We start from the raw sequence: 18,999 nt of genomic DNA on the forward strand, positions 1-18,999 counted from the left end.
CTAGAAGTGATCTCCCCTATGTTTCTTTACTCTTGTAATCTACCTCTGCTTTTCTCTCTTTACCTATTTCGCCTCATGACACCAGTTAAGCATCCATTTATTCAGTTAGTGTCTTTTCACCAAACTGATAAATTACTTCCTTGCTGATCTTTCTTATTATTGTGTGTGAATATACAGGAGTGCTTCACCCAACCCCAAAACTGATATGGCTCCATGAATGGCTATCTTTTAATCATACTTGACCTACACTGTAGAGACAGTTACCTTTTCCACCAGCCTGAATTATCAGCATTTTGCATACTTATTTAGACAATAAGGAAGAACCAGTTGTAAAAACTTCATTCTTTAGAGGTTAATGATTATCATTGTGGTTGTTGCAGGGAGTATGTTCTGGTTCTCAGTGCAAGTCAGCAGTAAGGTGAAATCTCCTTCCTTAGAAGTTTTTAAGGTCAGTCTTGACAAAGTCCTGGCTGGGATGATTTAGTTGAGGATTGGTCCTGCTTTGAGCAGGGGTTTGGACTAGATGACCTCCTGAGGTTCCTTCCAACCCTGATATTCTATGATTCTATGAAGTGTCTGCCTCAGTGTATGTAATTTTTAACGAGTATGATGAGGCAAAAGCTGCCTGGGACCAACTTTTATAGCTGTGTTTAGTCTTTGAATGGACAAGTAGGACATCTTGTATAATCTCAAAGGAAGCAGAGCATAGCATGTGCCATAATGGAATAATTTCATCCCCTTCTAACGACCGTCCACTCTTGCGCTGTCTCAGGTAGCTGGGCCAGCTTGCTGCAGGCTGACATTAAGGAAAATAATCTTGTTTTAAAAAATCAACATTGCCAGTGTTCCGGATTGCTGAGAATGGTTGAGTCTCTGTCTGAAGACAGATGAGCTACTTCATAAACTTACATTTATGGGGCTTGAGCAGACAAACCTGTCAGCTTAGATGCCTCTCCCTGATCTGATTTACAATGTGTTTTTCCCCCCATAGAAATAGCTCAAGAAATCCATTCCAAGGTCCTAAATGATGACATTATTTCCCATCACTTTATTTCCCTCCCAAATTTTACAATCTAAATCAGCCGTTCATTGTTATTTTTTCCTCTACTCCTAAACTTCATTGGTATATAGGGTCTCTTGTACCTGTGCCCCCAAGCTCTTGTGCTTGCGGCCTGTTGCAATTAGAGATGCAAAGTTTCTTTCTTCATGCCTAGGCTAAAGAAATAGGTTCACTAACTTTCAACTAAAAAGAAAAGGAGTACTTGTGGCACCTTAGAGACTAACCAATTAGCTCATGCTCAAATAAATTGGTTAGTCTCTAAGGTGCCACAAGTACTCCTTTTCTTTTTGCGAATACAGACTAACACGGCTGTTACTCTGAAACCTAACTTTCAACTGTCTTAAGTTGTCATGGTTCTATTTCCACGGTTAACTATACAGTTCCCAGAGCCATGGTATTGCAGGATCCTCCATAAATATAAGTTGTAATGATTACCACAGTAATAAACAGTCAGTTAGCAACTTGTAACTCCCTCTCCCCTGCCTTGAAGCTTTGATCTCTCTCTTTTTTCAAATATCTCTTGCCCTGCCATTGCTACATTTATCTCCATCACACTTCCCTCCTTTCTTGGCCTTGCTTGTTCAAACATTTGGTGTAATATCGGCCAATGCTTTCAAAATATTTTAAAATTATTTTTTGTATGCCTCCATTCTTGGGTGCCCAACTTAAGACCCCTTTTAAAGGGGTCTGACTTTCACAGGATGGGTGCTCGGCCCTGTTGGAAGTTGAGACCCCTCAATTTGGGTGCCCAAAATCACTAGTAACTTGCTGAAGTTGTTGACCCAACTTATTTTTTTTTAAAGGAATGATCATGCTCTTGATTTTCTAATGTAACTCGCATGCCTCCCATTGTAATGTAAGGATCTAGATTCTTTCCCCTCCCATCCCCACATTGTATAGCTCACTTGAGCAATTGTCTAAACAACTGCCTGTTAACTTTATTAAGCCTTAGCAGGAAAAGGCAGAGGAGTGGGGGGAAAAACTGTCTGTAAGGGAGATGGTCCCATGGGAGCAGCAGATAACTGGGGAGCATCTTAGGCCAATGAGAAAATCAGAGGTCATTATTATTTATCTACGCTGGGATAGTGTCCAAAGCCTCCAGTGAGGATGTGGGTTCTATGTTATTGGTATAAACTTATAGACAAGAGGTGGAAGGATGTTCTTGTGGTTAAAGCACTAGACTGACCCTCAGAAGACAAGTATGGTAGTTTTCCTGTGACCTTTAGCCTCTTTGTGCCTCAGGAGCGTGTTCAGATACTACCATGATAAGTTTGTGTAAGTATACAGATGGATGATCCATGTGTCAGAGGTTACAATCTAAGATGACAAAAAGGAATGAAGGGAAGGATAAGAGGATACAATGTACATGCACAGTGGTCAGGGAGATGATACGGCCATGGCTTGTTAGGGTTTTTTGGGGAGGATTTAAACAAACTTGTGCAGCTGCCCTCCACTCCAGCCATTATATGCTGGTCAGTTTCTTGGAGGCGTCAGGGTACAAGAGGGTTCTGAGAGTGGCATCTGAAGGAAAGAGTAGTGCCTTTATGGACTAGTGCAAGGAAGGCGTTCTGGTGTGGAAGAAAGCCCAAAGGTGGTAATTGAAGGACGAGATAAACAGGCTGCTATCGCTGGTGGAAGGGGCAGTGTTGGATCATATTAAAGAAGTTCTGTATTAAAATCACAAATGAGTTTGATTCCCCATAGTTTAAATTCCAGGGTATTACTAATTAAGAGGTCTCTTGGTTTTTGGTACTGTTTCTCTCCCTCTCTGTGTGAAACTTGCAAGCTGCTAATTGTGTTAGTACATTCTAAGACAGAGTCTGGTCTCAAAGCAATTCTTTGTAACAACAACTACTCATACAGAGAGAGACCCAAAGCAATACTCTGTAACAACAGAAACAGCACCCATAGACTCCCCTCCCTTTTGTTGTATTCATCTCGCTTTGTTAACAATTGTGATTAAAATAGAGATAGAGGATGTGTGTGGATAATAACTGAATGATCAGGGAGGTGCCAGCCTAAGAATCCAGTGTCCATTGGCTGAAGAAGGCGTCAAGTGGAAACAACCAGAGGACCCCCCGGAGGGCAGACTGGAATCCATCCATCAGCCTCAAGGATAGGAGAATCAAAGAAAAAGATAACAAGATAGCACGGAGCCGTCAGGAATGTGCCATCTGGTGATTGATTCAGCAACAGCATGATGAAGCAATTCCCATAGACTGGCATAGGAAGAAATTCCTATAAAAAAGGACTCTAGAAAGACTTTGGGGTCTGATCCTGCAAACCAACTTCCAGGAGCATCAGATGCGCATCTGACGAGGCCCTGCTCCCTCCTCATGTCCAGGCCATCTGGCCAGTGGCTTGGCATGAGCAACTCTAAGGCTGGTAATTATGATAACAACCTTGCAGAACCTGTGTGTGTGTGAATAAATATGAAATTGAATGGAATGTTATAGCTATAACTAACTGTTTACTATGATTCTTTCTGTATTCACAATAAATGTGGCATTTTGCCTTTTCCCCTTTAATAAGATCCTGCTGGTTTTTATTTTATTGGTATAAGAGCAGGAGGTGACAGTGATGAGACTAGAGCAGATAACTGTTAAGGAAGAGAATTGTGAAGGGACATAAGGACAAGGAATTGATGCAGTGAAAAATGGGGAGCCAGTGGAAGGATTCAAAGAAGGGGATATGCAGGGCCAGCCTTACAGGTGGGTGACTGCTGTGGGTGACCACCCAGGGTGCTGTGGCATGGGGGCACAGTGGTCAACCGCCACCACACTCACAAAGCCAGTCCAAGCCCCCTTTAACACCTGAGTGCTGGCCCAGAGCCGGGGAGGGCCAGGGCTCGGGGTGGTCTGGCCAGGGACCTTTTACCATGTGCCAGACTCCAGCTGCTAGTCTCTGCCAGGCTGGGTAGGAATAGGACTTCCTCTTCCCCTGCATGGGTCGCTCCTAGTTCTGGGTCCGATCCACCTCTGAAAACCTCCCCTGGCTGCAAGAAGTTCCGCACTCTCCCCCACCCACTTCCTGCCCCAATCGCTCCTCTGCTGCTGTGGGAGGAGTCACCATGCAACGAGCTGCCCTCCTGTCCACCCAACCCCTGTGCATCTGCCTTCAAAGGAAAGGCACCAAAATACATGTTCACCCACGGTGCCATTTTCCCTAAGGCCAGCCCTGGGAATACGTATTTGATGTAGTCAGAACAATGGGCAAGGGCAGTGATCTCAGCAGGTGAATACAGAATGGAGAAGGGTAGCATGTGGGTCAGGAAGCTGAAGGGGATGCGTCTGTCTCTGGTTCAACCCCATTTTTGACACCTGTCCTTTTTTCAGTGTGCGGAAGACCCCGGCACACATCTCTCTGGAGTGCACCAGGTTGCAGTCCTTTTCTGGCTCCTCCAGAATCTCCCCGCACCGCCTGATCTACGTACACCCTGTCCGTGGCCCCATGAAGTTGCAAGACCTCCTCGTCAGTCTCCTCCTGGTGCTGGCCAAAGTGGCCGTTCACCACCCCAGGAGGAGGATGCTGGACGGGGAGGTACTATGTGACTGTGGGACCTATTTCCACTCCTCCCTTAGCTCACATATCTGGGAAGAGTTCCTCTGGGCTGCTTCTGCTGGCTCCCTTAACACCTTTGAGGACCAGTAGGCACTGTCCAGGGTTCTCTGCTCAGGGGCCCCTTCCAGATCCCTGATTTTTAACCTATGACCCTCATGCTCATTCATGTTTTATCATTTGTTGTCCTCTGCTTTCATTTGAACCCTGGGTCTAGTAGCTCCTCCCCTTAGGCTGGGGGAGAGCTTTCAGATGTGGGCAGGCTTCCACCCACCCACCCCTGGAATTCAATAGGTGCTTCGCTGTGAGAGCAACCATGCTCACGCCCAGCCTCCAGCATGTAAATTACTCCCAGCTACACTATATTGTAAGGGAACTTTTGATTTTATTCCCTATCAGGCCATCTTGGATTCCCTATGTCATTGTTTGGCATACATCTTGATTCCCTTTCTTCATCCAGGCTTTGACACCCTTTTTCATTTGGGTGCTCTTTTCATGCCATAGTGGGAACAGGTAGGGGGGTCATGTGACTGGCTAATCTGCTCAGCAACAGGAGATTATATAAGGCCAACAATCCAGTCACCCGGGGCTGTCCACCCTAGAAGCAGCAGTGAAAGCGGTTTGTACTGGAGGTAGCAGCAGATTCTGTTTGCTCGAGCGGCATTCAGAGCCCGTGGGGGGGTAGCCAGTCCATAGGTGGGATTACCTCCAGGTATCTGTACCATTGGTGTAACATCTGCAGCATACTGATGAGGGTTTCTTACTTCCACTCAGGATAGCAGTCCATCAGCTATCCACCTTCAACTCATACTTGCACCCAGGACAGCGCTGGGGAGAAGACCAAGAAGAAGAGCTACTTACCTGAAGAAGTCCTCGTGCGCCCAATTCCAGGATCTGGTTCTCCATCTATGTGGCCAGTGCTCCTGTCCTGCTGGTGAGACGTGCCCTACTTGTCAACAAGAGATGGTACAGTGTCAGCTTGTCATATCTTATTCCTACCTATTGTAAATATTTTTGGCCCTGGGCTTTAAGCCCTGGTTGGGGAGTTAACAGGTGAGGTATTGTTCTAGGTCTATCTGTTTAAGTTGGGTGTCCGGAGTCCCACCTTGTTAATAAACTTTATCTGTTTTGCACCTTATGTTCTGTCAGGTCCTCTGTTGGGGTAAAAGCACCTGATGATAGATGCGGGATGCAGGGGTGTAAACCGATGTAAGTCCCTGGCCAGGCTTAACAATATGAATGCTATGGCCAGCCACTCTTAAATTGCACTGTAGAGCACCACTCCCAGTCCTAGCAAACTCCCAGTCCTAGACTTTCCCCCAGAAATGTGCGTCTTGTACTGCCCACCTTCTGGGCAACACAAGCTCATATAAAGTCTGTCATTTTATTAACAGGATTTGTGCATATCATTTTTCTAGTCTCTCAAATGGAGTTTCCCAAACACTTCAATCCAAGCACTGGTTTAGATAAAACAAGTTTATTAACTACAGAAAGATACACTTTAAGTGATTACAAGTAATGGGGCATAAAGTCAGAATTGCTTACAAAGAAATAAAAGGTAAAATGCAGCTTAATTTAACAAGCCTAAATTAATTCAAAGCAAAAGTCTCTCTCTCTGCATGCTTCAGGCAGCAGTCTTACTGGCTGATTCCCTTCAGACAGGTTCCCTCCCTCCGTCAGTCCAAAGCTGTGTCTGTTCCTTAGGTCTGGCTTCTGTGGATAGAGAGAAAAGGAGGAATAACTTGAGGTATCTGTTCCCCATTCTTATACTTTTTCCTCTTCTTTGAGAATCCTCTCCAGCTGGGGTTCAGGAGACAGAGTCTGTGGGTACATGAATCTCCAGCTGTTGCTTTGCCAAGATGTGAATTTCTCGATCACACCTTTTTTCCTGCCAAAGAATGGTCACTTAAGCAGGTAATGGTCCATTTGATTTTGTCAACACCTGCCTGAGGAGTCAGTTTGCTTTTTGTCTTTGAGGAACTGGTTTGTGGCTGCTTCCCCAAATTTGGCATATGTCTTAGTAACATCATCCAGTAGAATCTTATAACTTTACATACAATGTAGCCCCACATATTTTACCAGGACTATAATGATCAGCAAATTATGTGTTTTCAAATGATACCTTAGAAGGCGGAGTTTGTACAAAATGTATCATAGTCTTGAAAAAGGGGTGAACATACAGTACAGACTGTCTCAGAAATAACGTGTCCTGTGGTGGAAGATGAAGAACAATGCAATAGAGGCCACTTCAAAGTGTTTTCCTGTGGCCAGAACCAAACTTTACAGGGCCCTGGCTTCCAAAGACTGGCTTTCACCAGGAACCTTCATGCAGCACAAGGGGTCAGCAGTGCTCTATGCTGAGCAACCGTCTTTACCAGAATGGTAGCCTGGTTCAATTTCTGAAGCCAGTGAAGCCTTTTTTCACAAGGTTAGCTGGTTAACTTTGCACTCAGTCTTCCCTATTTTATCCGGGCTTGGGACCAGTGCAGCACAACAAAGTGCAGAGGTGAGGTTGTGGATAGCATCAGAACAAAACTGAGAATTTTCCATTCAAATGTAATCTCAGTGCTAACGTACCACGGTGAGAGCTGGAGCTCGACTAAAACGAAACTAAGTGCCTACGAGAGATTCCAGGAATTGGTTGGAAAGACTTCAGTACCAACAAAGAGATCATGAATCAGCAGTTTGTTTTCACCAGAATCAGAAGGAAGTGCTGGCTGTGGCAGGGTCACATACTCCTGATCTCAACACAGACTCCCACATGAATGGAAACCAACTGGTACAAGGAAACACTGTGAATGGGGGGACAGAGAGATAGGAAGAGGAGAAGGAGAGAAGGGAGCTACTCAGACCTGGTGGGGCAGGGATGGGCAGTCGGCTCCAGGCTGGAAAGGGGGATCCCAGCAGTTCTTACCTGCTCTGAGGCCAAATCCTCAGCTCCGTGGCAGCTACTTAAGTCCCTCCAGGTCCTATTCTTGCCTCCAGCCCAACCCCTGTGTGCATGAGTTTACACAGGGGCAAACCCCACCGCACAACTTCTTACCCCGGCTTTATGCCAAACTGACTATTTCACTGTCAGTTACTTTTGTAGAAACGGCTAGTACTTATTCTACAGTCTCCTAACCTAATGCTTCCTATGCCTCTGCAAGTGTTGAATTTAATACCTAAATAACAGGCTTTCTTGTGTCCATTGTATTATTCATTTTCATATTCAATGAATACAAATCTTCAGCAGCTTAATATAATTAAGCTGTCACAGACTTTCCAGTTTACTGCACCAGCACAGAATCAAAGAAATGTAGGGATGGAAGAGACCTCAAAAGGTCATCTAGTCCAGTCCCCTGTACAGAGGCAGGACCAAGTATACCTGGACCATCCCTAACAGGTGTTTGTCTAACCTGTTAGATAAAACCTCCAGTGATGAGGATTCTATAACCCTCCTTGGAAACCTATTCCAGTGCTTAAATATCATTGTAGTTAGAAAGTTTTTCTAATATCTAAACCTAATTTCCCTTGTTGCAGATTAAGCCCATTACTCCTTATCATTGAGGGCATGGATCAGCATTCACATTGCACTCCCCATCAGTACCGGGCCCAGGCTGGGGAAGCTAATGATCCAGCCAGCAGACTAAAATTCGGTGATGAATCCTGGTCACGTGCCACCTGAGACATGTTGCATATACGCTAAGAAGACTTCTTGTGCTACCTTCAAAGTATGTGGAGAACAACTGATCACTCTCCTCTTTATAACAGTCCTTAATATATCTGAAAACTCCTATCAGGTCCTCCCTCAGTCTTCTTTTCTCAAGACTAAACATGCCCAGTTTTTTAACCTTTCCTCATAGGTCAGATTGTTTAAACCTTTTATCATTTATGTTGCTCTCCTCTGGACCCTCTCCAGTTTCCTTGCAGCTTTCTGAAAGTTTGGTGCCCAGAAGTGGACACAGCACTCCTGCTGGGGCCTCACCAGTGCTGAACAGAGCAGGACAATTGCTTCCTGTGTCTTAGATATGACACTCCTGTTAATATACCTGTAATAGGGTGGCTTGCCTATGGGCTGGAGAGCCTGGGGCTAAGCCAGCCCTGATTACAGGATGAGCCACACCTGGGTTGAATGAGGGGCTCCCCATATCAAAGATCAGGAAATTGCACTGAAGGGAGGAAGTCCAGGAGACTTTGTCTGTGCTAACAAGTTGTTTAGCAAGTAATAATCACACCTAACGCTGAGATCTTGGCATAGACCCAGCTTGCTAAGGCATAGGTGAAGTCATTCTAAAAGTGCTAGCCCATGCTGGTGATGTGTTCTCTCTCTCTCTTTTTTTTTTAAATTTAAAAAGAGGTAGATGTGTTCTGGGTATTTATACCACGGACTCTGAACTCCTGGGATTATTTCTTCTGACACAAGCAAAACTGGCACCCACAAGGAACTACACTGACTTTTCAAAGTGCCCCAGCCCTTGAACTACCATTACAGTGGATGGGAGCTGTATGCTAGGAGGGTTTGCATGATTTGAGCCAGATATAAGGGGGGGAAAAGGTGAAATGATGAGCTCTCTCCAACCTCGCAAGAGTTCCTCTAATATGGTAGAAGCTACCTTCAATACCCCACCCTCCAGCTGTTCTTTCCCCTTCAGTGAAATTCCTTTCTAAAGATGTTTAAAACGGACAAATGGCTGTGGGCTGGAACAGGAATAAAAGGGGGGAATGTTGGATGTGTTTTCAAAGCACAGTAGGCAGCTGTGGCTCATTGATCTGCTAGTGGTCATTGAAAAACACTGTACTAGACAACACAGAAGCATCACACAATGTCAGCATTTCTCTTGGCTCTTCTCCTGTCACTTAATGCAAAAGGTCACCTTGGTTACTGACTAGTTAAGAGTTCTGAACGGAGCTTTGATCAATGATAGTCATCATCTCAGCATGCTAGGAGGAACATGCCTGGCAAGGCTTTGTCTGCTGTGGGATGAAGCTGCCTGACTTGGCAGGACCCTTGTGCACCCTCTGTTCTTTAATTCTCAGGGTCCTGACAAAATAGTGTTAAATGGGACCCTTATTCATTAGTGTGATTCAGAGCCTCATGCCTCTCATTGGGATGCTCATCAGTTGTGTACTTATTTGGCACTTTTAAAGAGACATTTGTAAGAACTATTTCAATTATCTTTCACAACAGCATTTGCCTTTGAAGGATCTCAAAGCACATAAAAATAGGATGGTCTTATCCTGTAATTCTCTTAGACATGTACATAGCCCTTATGTGAGGAAACCCCACTGAAAGATTACTAGCTACGTCTAAGGATTTGAATGATTGGGCCCTTATAAAAGAGCTTGTCTACACGGGGAAACTTACCAGCATAATTATACTGCTATAGTTAAACAGGTATAACTTCCCCTAAGAACACTCTTATTCTAAAATAAGCCCTTACAGTGACACAGATGTGCTGCTGCAGCAGTGCAGCTGTAAGGTATGCAGAGCTCATAACTTTGCTAGACACTAAAAATCATGGATTGAACAGAGACACTGGATTTATGGCTTATTACAACAATCTGTTATCCGCTAACCCCCCCTCTTTGTCCTATGACTACGGGGGTGTTAACAGGCCATTTCATCTTGAATGGTCTCTTAGCATAGGTTAGAATATGTGCTAACTACTTATCTGTTTGACCTCATACTTAACTGTGAGTCCGACAGTACCCAGGGTACAATCTGGACTGCTGGACAGCTGTGTCCCCTCAATTCTCTAACCTAGGGTGCCTTTTACACTGCTTCGCTGTGAGAGCAACCACTCCTGGTCTGCCCACACACAGCCTTCAGCATGTAAATCACTCCCAGGTATCCGGTATGAGTACTATATTCAGACACCCACGAATTACACTGCACGGCAACACCAGCAGACTCCCAGTCCCAGCCTTACCCCCAGATATCTGTATCTTGAATTGCCCAGCACCCTTCTGGACAATACAAGCTCAGGTAAAGCCCATCATTTCATTAATAGAAAATGATATTCACAAACCTTGTTATCCCAAATGAAGTCTCCCTAACACTTCAGTCCAAACACACGCTAGTTTAGATAAAACAATAAAGAAAGTTTATTAACTACAGAAAGATAGATTTGAAGTGATTACAAGTAATGAGGCATAAAAGTCAGAATTGGTTCCAAGAAAATACAAGGTAAAACACAATTAATTCTAACTTAAGTTCAAATGAATTCAAACCAAAAGGTCTCTCTCACCACATGTTCTAACAGCCTTACTGGCTGAATCTTTCAGCCAGGATCCATCCCCAGTCCAATGATGCTTCTTTTGTCTTTCAAGTGTTGTCGATGCCATGAGTAGAGATGAAGGGAGAGAGATCCTTTGGGGCATCTGTTCCCCATTTTTATATCTTTTCCTCCTCTTTGAGAATCATCTCCAGGTGGGGTTCAGGAGACAGAAAATCTCTGCGATGAAAACTCACAGCTGTTTCTTTACCAAGATGTACATTTCTCACTCACACCCTTTTCCTGCCAAGGAATGGCCACGTAACCAGGTGATGGTCCATTTGATTTTGTTAACACCTACCTGAGACATCAGTTTGCCTTTTGTCTTTGAGGAACTGGTTTGTGCCTGTTTTTCTAAACTTGAAATATGTCTCAGTAATGTTATACAGAAGAATCTTATAACTTTACATGCAGCGTTGCCACACATATTTTACCAGGATAATAATGATCAGCCCATTATGAGTTTTAAAATGATACCTCACAAGGTATACTTTGTACATAATCCATTACAGTTTTGTAAAAAGGGTAACCATAGGGATATAGACTGTCACAGTGACACTCTGAGTATCCTTCTCAGATCTGAAGAAGAACTCTGCTCCAAAGCTTGTCTCTCTCACCAGCAGAAGTTGGTTGGTCTAATAAAAGATATTACCTCACCCCCCTTGCCTCTCTACTATCCTGGAACCAACATGGCTACAACAACACTGCATACAACTTACTGCAATAACAACTGCAACCATTGCTCTGAGAGCATTCCCAGCCTTTCTGCCCACCAGTCAGTTTCTCCCTGAAACACTTTTGTGATATCTCCCACATTGCTCCTTCTGCATGGGAAAAACTCCCTGATAAAATCCATAGGGTTATTACCTTATCTTCTTTCAAATCTCACTGTAAGACATACTCCCTGCTGTGGTGCCTACGGTACCCTGCTTGGTAATCAAGAGCAGGCAGGTAATGAGGTGTGACATCCCTCTTACCTGTCCCCTTCCCTTTCCTTTTTTCCAGTCCTTTGCTCTCTCTAATTTCCCCATTCCAGCTGTTCCTTGCTCTGACTGAAACCTTGGCCTCACTGCAGTCAATAGGAGTTTTGCCATTGACTTCAATTGACTTCAGGATTTCATCCCCTATCTCTACCCCTAATTAAAAAGCCAGACAATAACACATGTCACTAAAAAAGTTGTTGGTGTTCGTGCATATGTTGTTTGGCCTGTCCCTGCTCAATCCTTTGTCTCCTCCTGTCTTTTAGACTGTAAACGCTCTGGGGCAGGAATTGTCTCTCATCTGTGTATCTATACAATGCCCAATACAATGGAGCTCCATGTGGGAGTTATAGTAACATAAATGTTTATGAAAAATAAACATGGATTTCTACAATGGCTATCATGATAGTATCTAAGGATGCGTGCGATCCACAAAGGTACTTATGCACTGAAGTCCCATTTTTAGGCACCACTGCAATTCATAAAATCCCCGCTTGGCTGCTAGCAAACCCTGTAGGTGCCTAAAACTCGGCGACTGAGTTTCTGCCTCTGGGCATGCACACTGCAGCTTCTCCTGCCTGAGCATGCGCACTACGGCCTCATGATTGGCATCCAGACACTCATGTCTTGCCTAAGCCCCAGAATGATTCCCAAACTGGGAAAGACAGGTGCCTATCCAACTAAGTTATGTATGGAGGCCTGATCCGGTAGGTGTGGTCAGAGGCTGCGAACTGGAGCAGGCCCCTTAAGTGAGCTCACACAAAAGGGCCAAGGGGAAGAAGGGATTTGAACTATCATGTGAGTGCCCTAACAGTTAGGCCATATAGTCATTCTAATTTTTACTGGCCCAATTAATATTAATTAATTAAAGTGGATCAACTTCAATCAGCAAGATTGAGGGAGACCCACATCAGAATATTCCAGAACCTAGTTGTTAGCCTGACAGGTGGCACATCCCAGTTCAAATCCCTTCTTCCTCTCAGGAGGAGGAGGGACTTAATTGGGGGGTCTCCCACATTCAGGCTGAGTATGTATTCACTAGAGGCTAAAGGTTATAAGGGAGATCCTCCTCTTCCCTCCCCCGCCATTTTGTTTCAGGCCCCGAACGCAACTAGGGTGGCCAAATCTCATCTTCTGCCAGTTCGTGGATTGCTAGCACTGCGAAGTGCCTCCCCACAGCTGGACTTTGGCACCTATCTCTGAGAAAAGGGCAAGGCTTAGCACACATCCCTCTGGTCAGTGTCTCACCTTGGCTAGCTTAGGCAGCAACCTGGGTAGCTTGCTGCCTTTGTGGATCACAGTGTAAGGCACCTATCTCTCCCGCTTCATTGTATAGAACAGGAAAGGCCAAAATTACTGACCCCCCAAATCGCATAATCTTCAGAAGTTCGAGAGCCGCAAGACACACACAACCAGCTTTGTGGGGTGGCGCCTGCCAGGGTGTGAGGCTTCTGCCCCAACTCTCTCCCATGGGGCTAAAGCCATTAGACCTCCTCCCTTCAGGAGAAAGACCCCACCACAGGGCAGAAGCCCCTAGTCCCACAACCCAGCCGCAGGGCAGAAGCCCCGAGCTCCACCCTGCCCAGTCTGGTAGGCGGAGAATGGAGGATGCATGGGGGACTCTATGAGCTGCACTTTAACTGTAAATTAGCCACATGTTTGGCACCTAATTCAGGCTTTGTGTACTGAAGTGTTGTTCCTGTGATTTTTCTAGGTGCCTAAAAGGTAGGTGCTGCAAGACTCAGCATCGTTATGCCTTTCCCCCTTCACGGGTCTTGGCCTGCATGCTGAACAGTTAATTTAGGTAATTTCTGCACCTTAACTGCAGAACCATCCTGCTAATGAGAGTAACTATCTGGTCCTATATCTCTTCAGAAGGTAAAGTTCAGTATTGCTCTAAAACTTTCCTCCTGCCATGGGCTGGCAAACTAATCTCCTTTTCAAAAATCTATAGCAAAGTGAGAAGCACTAGGGGATATAGTACATAAACATCAACATAATGATGCAATAACCATCTGAAGCCTTGTAATCTCAACAACAGGTTTTGAGGAAGTCACTACTCAGAGATCATTGAAAACTTCCCCTAATTTCAAGTGCAGTTGTCACAATCCTCTCTCTCAAGATAGCACAATTTGACACAAGGAGTCCAGAAACAACTTGCTGTTGACCTTAGGTTGCTTGTAACTGAATTTGCCTCTTGGTCATGAAAGGATGGAGATGGTTGACCTCTTAGAATCATAGAATATCAGGGTTGGAAGGGACCTCAGGAGGTCATCTAGTCCAACCCCCTGCTCAAAGCAGGACCAATCCCCAATTAAATCATCCCTGCCAGGGCTTTGTCAAGCCTGACCTTAAAAACTTCTAAGGAAGGAGATTCCACCACCTCCCTAGGTAACCCATTCCAGTGTTTCACCACCCTCCTAGTGAAAAAGTATTTCCTAATATCCAACCTAAACTTCCCCCACTGCAACTTGAGACCATTACTCCTCGTTCTCTCATCTGCTACCACTGAGAACAGTCTAGATCCATCCTCTTTGGAACCCCCTTTCAGGTAGTTAAAAGGTAGCTCACTAAATGCTATTCTTGACCAAAATCATTCTCCCCCGCCTCCAACCTCTGTGACTTGAAAGAAGAGAGTGAGATGTGTGTAACAGACTGGCACGTACTGGTATTACTGCTTAAATATATGACTTTAAACCTAAATCACTTTCTTGTTTTCTACTGGGAAACCTGAATTGTCTGATAGTACAGCTATACTGGTAATGATCTCTTTGTGAGATACACAGAAAATACAGTGAAGGAGCAATGTGAAAAGTTGACTGGCTCTCTGTGTGGAAGACTCTGTGCATTCTGCCTTGCATTTGGGGGCATTTGCACTTATTAATTTTTATGTTTGTATTGTTGTAGCACCTGGGAGCCCCAGTCATGGATCAGGACCCTGTTGTGCTAGGCACTGTACAAACACCAAACAAAAAGACTGTCCCTGCCACAAAGAGCTTACAGTCCAAGACATCAGATGGATACAAACAGATGGGGCGTATAAGGAAACAATGAGACAGTACTGGTCAGTGTGATTGGCAACGGTCTCACTTTGTGGTAAAAAATTGCTCCCCCTACAAGCTCCCTTCTTTGAGCCTCTTTGGTACATTATTCTTAGGGCTGGCAAAAAAATTTATATTTTAATTTTGACGAATATCAATGTTTAAGCATTTCTTTTAAACTTTTATCTATTTAAATGTTCATAGTTGCATGAAATTATGGGCTTTAAGCATTTTCTAATTTTGATAGATTTAGATTTTCACAGCTGAGAGAAACTGGGGAGGTCAGATAATTTAATGACAGTAACTGTTGAGAGTCAAAAAATTAAAGCTTTATAAACTGTTTAAACAAATTAACATCATGTCAAAATATACAAAGTAAATATTCTTAAGTTAACAAACCGTACCTGTTTTTACCATTCATTTGCTAGGCTATTCGGAACAAGCCTTATTCAAAAGCCTAATCAGTACAGTTTGACTCTAATAAGTCCTAGTGTAGCTTTTTAGTTCTTTTGCCTATCTGTACATTTCAATTACTGATGGAAATATTTGTGTATCACTTGCTGCATGTGTGTACGGTGGAATTGATGTTTACCTTTAAAAATCGACTCCATCCAAGCCTAATTTCAATGCACCCCTCAGCCGGTGGCCCAGAAGGGGGCAGACAGGACCGTCCATAGCCAGGAAACAGTGCCTACACCCGTGGAGAAACAGAGGTGCCCAAGTTTCAGAGTAACAGCCGTGTTAGTCTGTATTCGCAAAAAGAAAAGGAGTCCTTGTGGCACCTTAGAGACTAACCAATTTATTTGAGCATGAGCTTTCGTGAGCTGTAGCTCAAGAGGTGCCCAAATTCTTCCTCCTGCCTGACCCTCCTATTCTCCCCCACACCGTGGAGTGTCCCTGCAATTTGGGGGAACACCTCCCTCCCCCAAACCTGATGTCAACTAAGTGCTGGTGCCTGGCAGCACTCTTGCCCCACTGTGTGTCAAAGCTCCTATACAGCGAGTGGAGACTCCCCTATAGCTCTAGGGGCAGGGGCACGTGGTTGGCAGCAGTAGGCTAAGGCCAATGGTGGCCCAAGGGCAGCTAGTGAGAACCCAGCCCCCAGCTGCCCTACCACAGCTCCTGCAGGCCCCCAAGGGTCACAGGGCGTCATTCTGGCGCCTCAGGGGAGTCTAATTGCGCATGCGCACAGCGAGACGCTGCGAAGACAGGTTCTTTCAACGACCCTCCCTATGAAGAAGCTTTGACAGAAGCCTCCCGCGCCGCTCTTCAGGCGCACGCGCCGGAATCGGAACAACGGGTGGCTTTCCCACTGCGCATGCGCCACTGGGGGGCCGCCTTACCTCCCCCCCCCCAGCGTTCTCAGGTCGCGTTGTGAGGAGCGCGAGAGGGCTGGCGTGCTGTGCGTGCGCCTACAGGTCTTGTCTGGCGGGATGACGTTCTCCTCAAGCGCTCCCCGCCCCGTAGGCCCCGGCTTTGACGGCCCCTGCGGTTTACGTCACGAGTTTCTGGGTGGAGGAGGCGGCGCTTTCAGCGGGGACGGTAGCGGCGGTCGCGGGCGCCTCACGTTGAAGGGTCGCTCCCCCCCCCCCGCCCCTTCTGCCCTCGATCCGCGTGAGGGGTGGCGGGCGCCCTCCCTTCGGCAGCTCGCTCCCCATCTTCGTCCCCCCCCCCCACTCCGGCCTCTGGCCCGCCCGCCTTCTCCCGGGAGTCTCCTGCTGCGGCCTCGTCTGCCGTCACCCCCGCCGATAGGCCCCCCAGTCCCGCCGCCCCGGGGGGCTAGGGGCAGGCGGGCTGCAGGGTCCTGCCCGCGCCCCCCCCCCCGCCTGTGCCCGGAAACCTGGCTGCGCCCCCCCCCCTCCCCGAGCCTGCTCCTCACCCGCGTCCCCTGGGCCTGCACCGGGCAGGGAGCTGTGGGGGGGCTCCCTGGGCTCGGGCACCAACGGCTTCCTCACCCCCACTCGGGGCTCGGCTGGGACCCAGGTAGGTGTGTGGCAGGTGTGGAGGGAGAGGGGGGTGCCGAGGTCCGGAGGGGAGGGGGGGGCCTGAATGTGTGTATGGGGGGGTGTCTGAGCTGCCCAGCTGGGGGGAAGGGAGAGGGAGGGGCCCCTGAGTTGCCGTGGTGAGGGGGAGCCATTTAGCTGTCCGGGGTGGGGGTGGGGGGGAAGAGCCTTAGCTGGTGGGGGAGGGGGACCCTGAGTATGTGTGTGGCGGGGGAACGTGAGCTGCCGAGGTGGAGTGTGTGTGGGGGGGGGAAGGATCGTGGGGGGGGAGCCACTGAGCTGCTGAATTGCAGTGGTGGGTTTGGGGGGGATGACAGCCCAGCAGTCTAGGGGGGTGCAGAAGACAATGAGGAGTAGAGAGTCCGGAGCCATCAGTTTGGGGATGACATGTTGGTGTCAGGTGATCATAGAATCCCAGAATGTCAGGGATGGAAGGGACTTGAGGAGGTCACCTAGTCCAACCCCCTGCTCAACGCAGGACCAGTCCCCAACTATGGGGGGGTCTTGATGGGGGGGGGCGTTCTTGATGAGCTGAGTTCTTCACAGCAAAGCGCTCCTTCCTGAATGCCCGGAAAGTGACCAGTATGCTTATGCTCAAATAAATTTGTTAGTCTCTAAGGTGCTACAAGTACTCCTTTTCTTTTTGCTGCTCTGAAACGTATCTTGTGGGTTACTACAAACAAACAGTAACAGGGCTACCCCCAGACCAAGTAACAAAGCTGTTTAAACAAAATAGCACAATAAATTAGTTCTTTGTGGCTTTTGTGTGTGTTAATTGGACATAATAGTAGTGTTTACGTTGTAATTATAGAGCCTTGATGGAATTGGGTGTTTTATAAAAAAAATACATAATATTTAATTATAATGTCACTTAGGCTTTTGACAGTATGCCATCATTGAGATAAGTAGTCTCCTTCCTTTAAGTCTCATTCCTTTAAAGAGTTCTGTGATGGTGGCAGCACTGTAGCTGTTTATGTGGGCTGGCTATCAGCAGGTATTTTTGTCGGAAAAGAGAGAACGTTAGGTTCTTTTTTCCCTCTCAGTTGTGAAGTGCATTGCAATACATGTAAGGTATTTCCTTGGCTTCTGCTTTTTCTTGGCAAACAAATTTTTAAAGGTTTGCCACAAGATTTTTGGTTTTAAAGATCAAAGCATGAAAGGTGCTAAGCAATTATGGATATTATATCATTAAAGTTCTATTTGTGGGGAGTGTTGAAGAGGATAAGGGAAGTCTGTCTTGCATCTTTGATAGAAGGGAAGCTTATGGTATATACAAATAGCTCTAAATTGTGAGATTCACTTTAAAACAATGCAGTATTTTGCTGAGTACAAGAGGCCTTCAGAAATTCACTGCTACATATGTGGCAAAGGCTTAGTATTTGCAAGATGAAGGTCTACATGCTTGTCTTGCAAAACATCTTGGATTCTCTTGTGGAGTGGCACTTGTTAGGGAAGGGGGGGAATAGCAGAAAATTCTGTGATTCATTTATTTTGTTGGAGGGAGGAGAAAATGAAGAAGTTGTTAGGAAAGACTCTGGATGCTACATTACAATGATAAAATTTTTTATAGAATGTTTCTGAGACTAAAAAAACTCCCTCATTAACAGCAACATAGTAAGAAATATGGGAAATTGATATTTTCTTTGATATACACTGTTCTTTCTCTCTCTCTCTCCACACACAGACACACACGGTATTTAAAAATGTGAACATCTCGTAACTAATACTTGGTTTTTTCCCTGGACATTTGTTTCAGTAACAACCACGACATAGGACATATTGAAGCAAACTGGTAATGTCAGTTGTTAGTGTCACTAAATACAGAGTAAAAGGGCCATCTAGGTTTTCATAAAGCAGAATGACAAGCTGGTATTTTACAAATCGACTTATATTTGGAGAAAATATGTATATCCTGTTTGTCTTGTGAAATTCTTTGTATCATTTGTTTACATGACATTAATGGAGGGCTATTGTGAAGAAAATATCCACGTTTTTAAATAGTTTGTCTCCAGTTGTTTGAGAGAGTTCTAAATGAAAGTGTGAAAGGAAACTTTGTTTAGAAATAACAACAGTGTTCAAGTATCTAGAAATCTTACAGTG

General features: G+C 45.7%; 1 protein-coding gene and 1 long non-coding RNA gene across 2 annotated transcripts in view; one reads left to right on the plus strand and one right to left on the minus strand.

Moving 5' to 3' along the window:
• Window positions 1-6,193: 6,193 nt before the first annotated feature.
• On the minus strand, window positions 6,194-16,317 carry LOC311528078. The gene is made up of 3 exons (XR_014713507.1): window positions 16,240-16,317; window positions 15,489-15,587; window positions 6,194-6,331 (listed from the first exon to the last, which is right to left on the minus strand). It is a non-coding gene; the product is annotated as an uncharacterized lncRNA (long non-coding RNA).
• A 439-nt stretch (window positions 16,318-16,756) lies between these two features.
• The window catches only part of MAP3K2 (mitogen-activated protein kinase kinase kinase 2), an 84,597-nt gene continuing 82,354 nt past the window's right edge, over window positions 16,757-18,999 (plus strand). The window contains exon 1 of the mRNA XM_084643955.1: window positions 16,757-16,879. The gene's annotated coding sequence lies outside the window, so the exon portion shown is untranslated. The remainder of the gene's footprint in view (window positions 16,880-18,999) is intronic.

This window comes from Lepidochelys olivacea, assembly GCF_965140295.1.
Source record: "Lepidochelys olivacea isolate rLepOli2 genome assembly, chromosome: 11".
NCBI lineage: Eukaryota > Metazoa > Chordata > Testudines > Cheloniidae > Lepidochelys > Lepidochelys olivacea.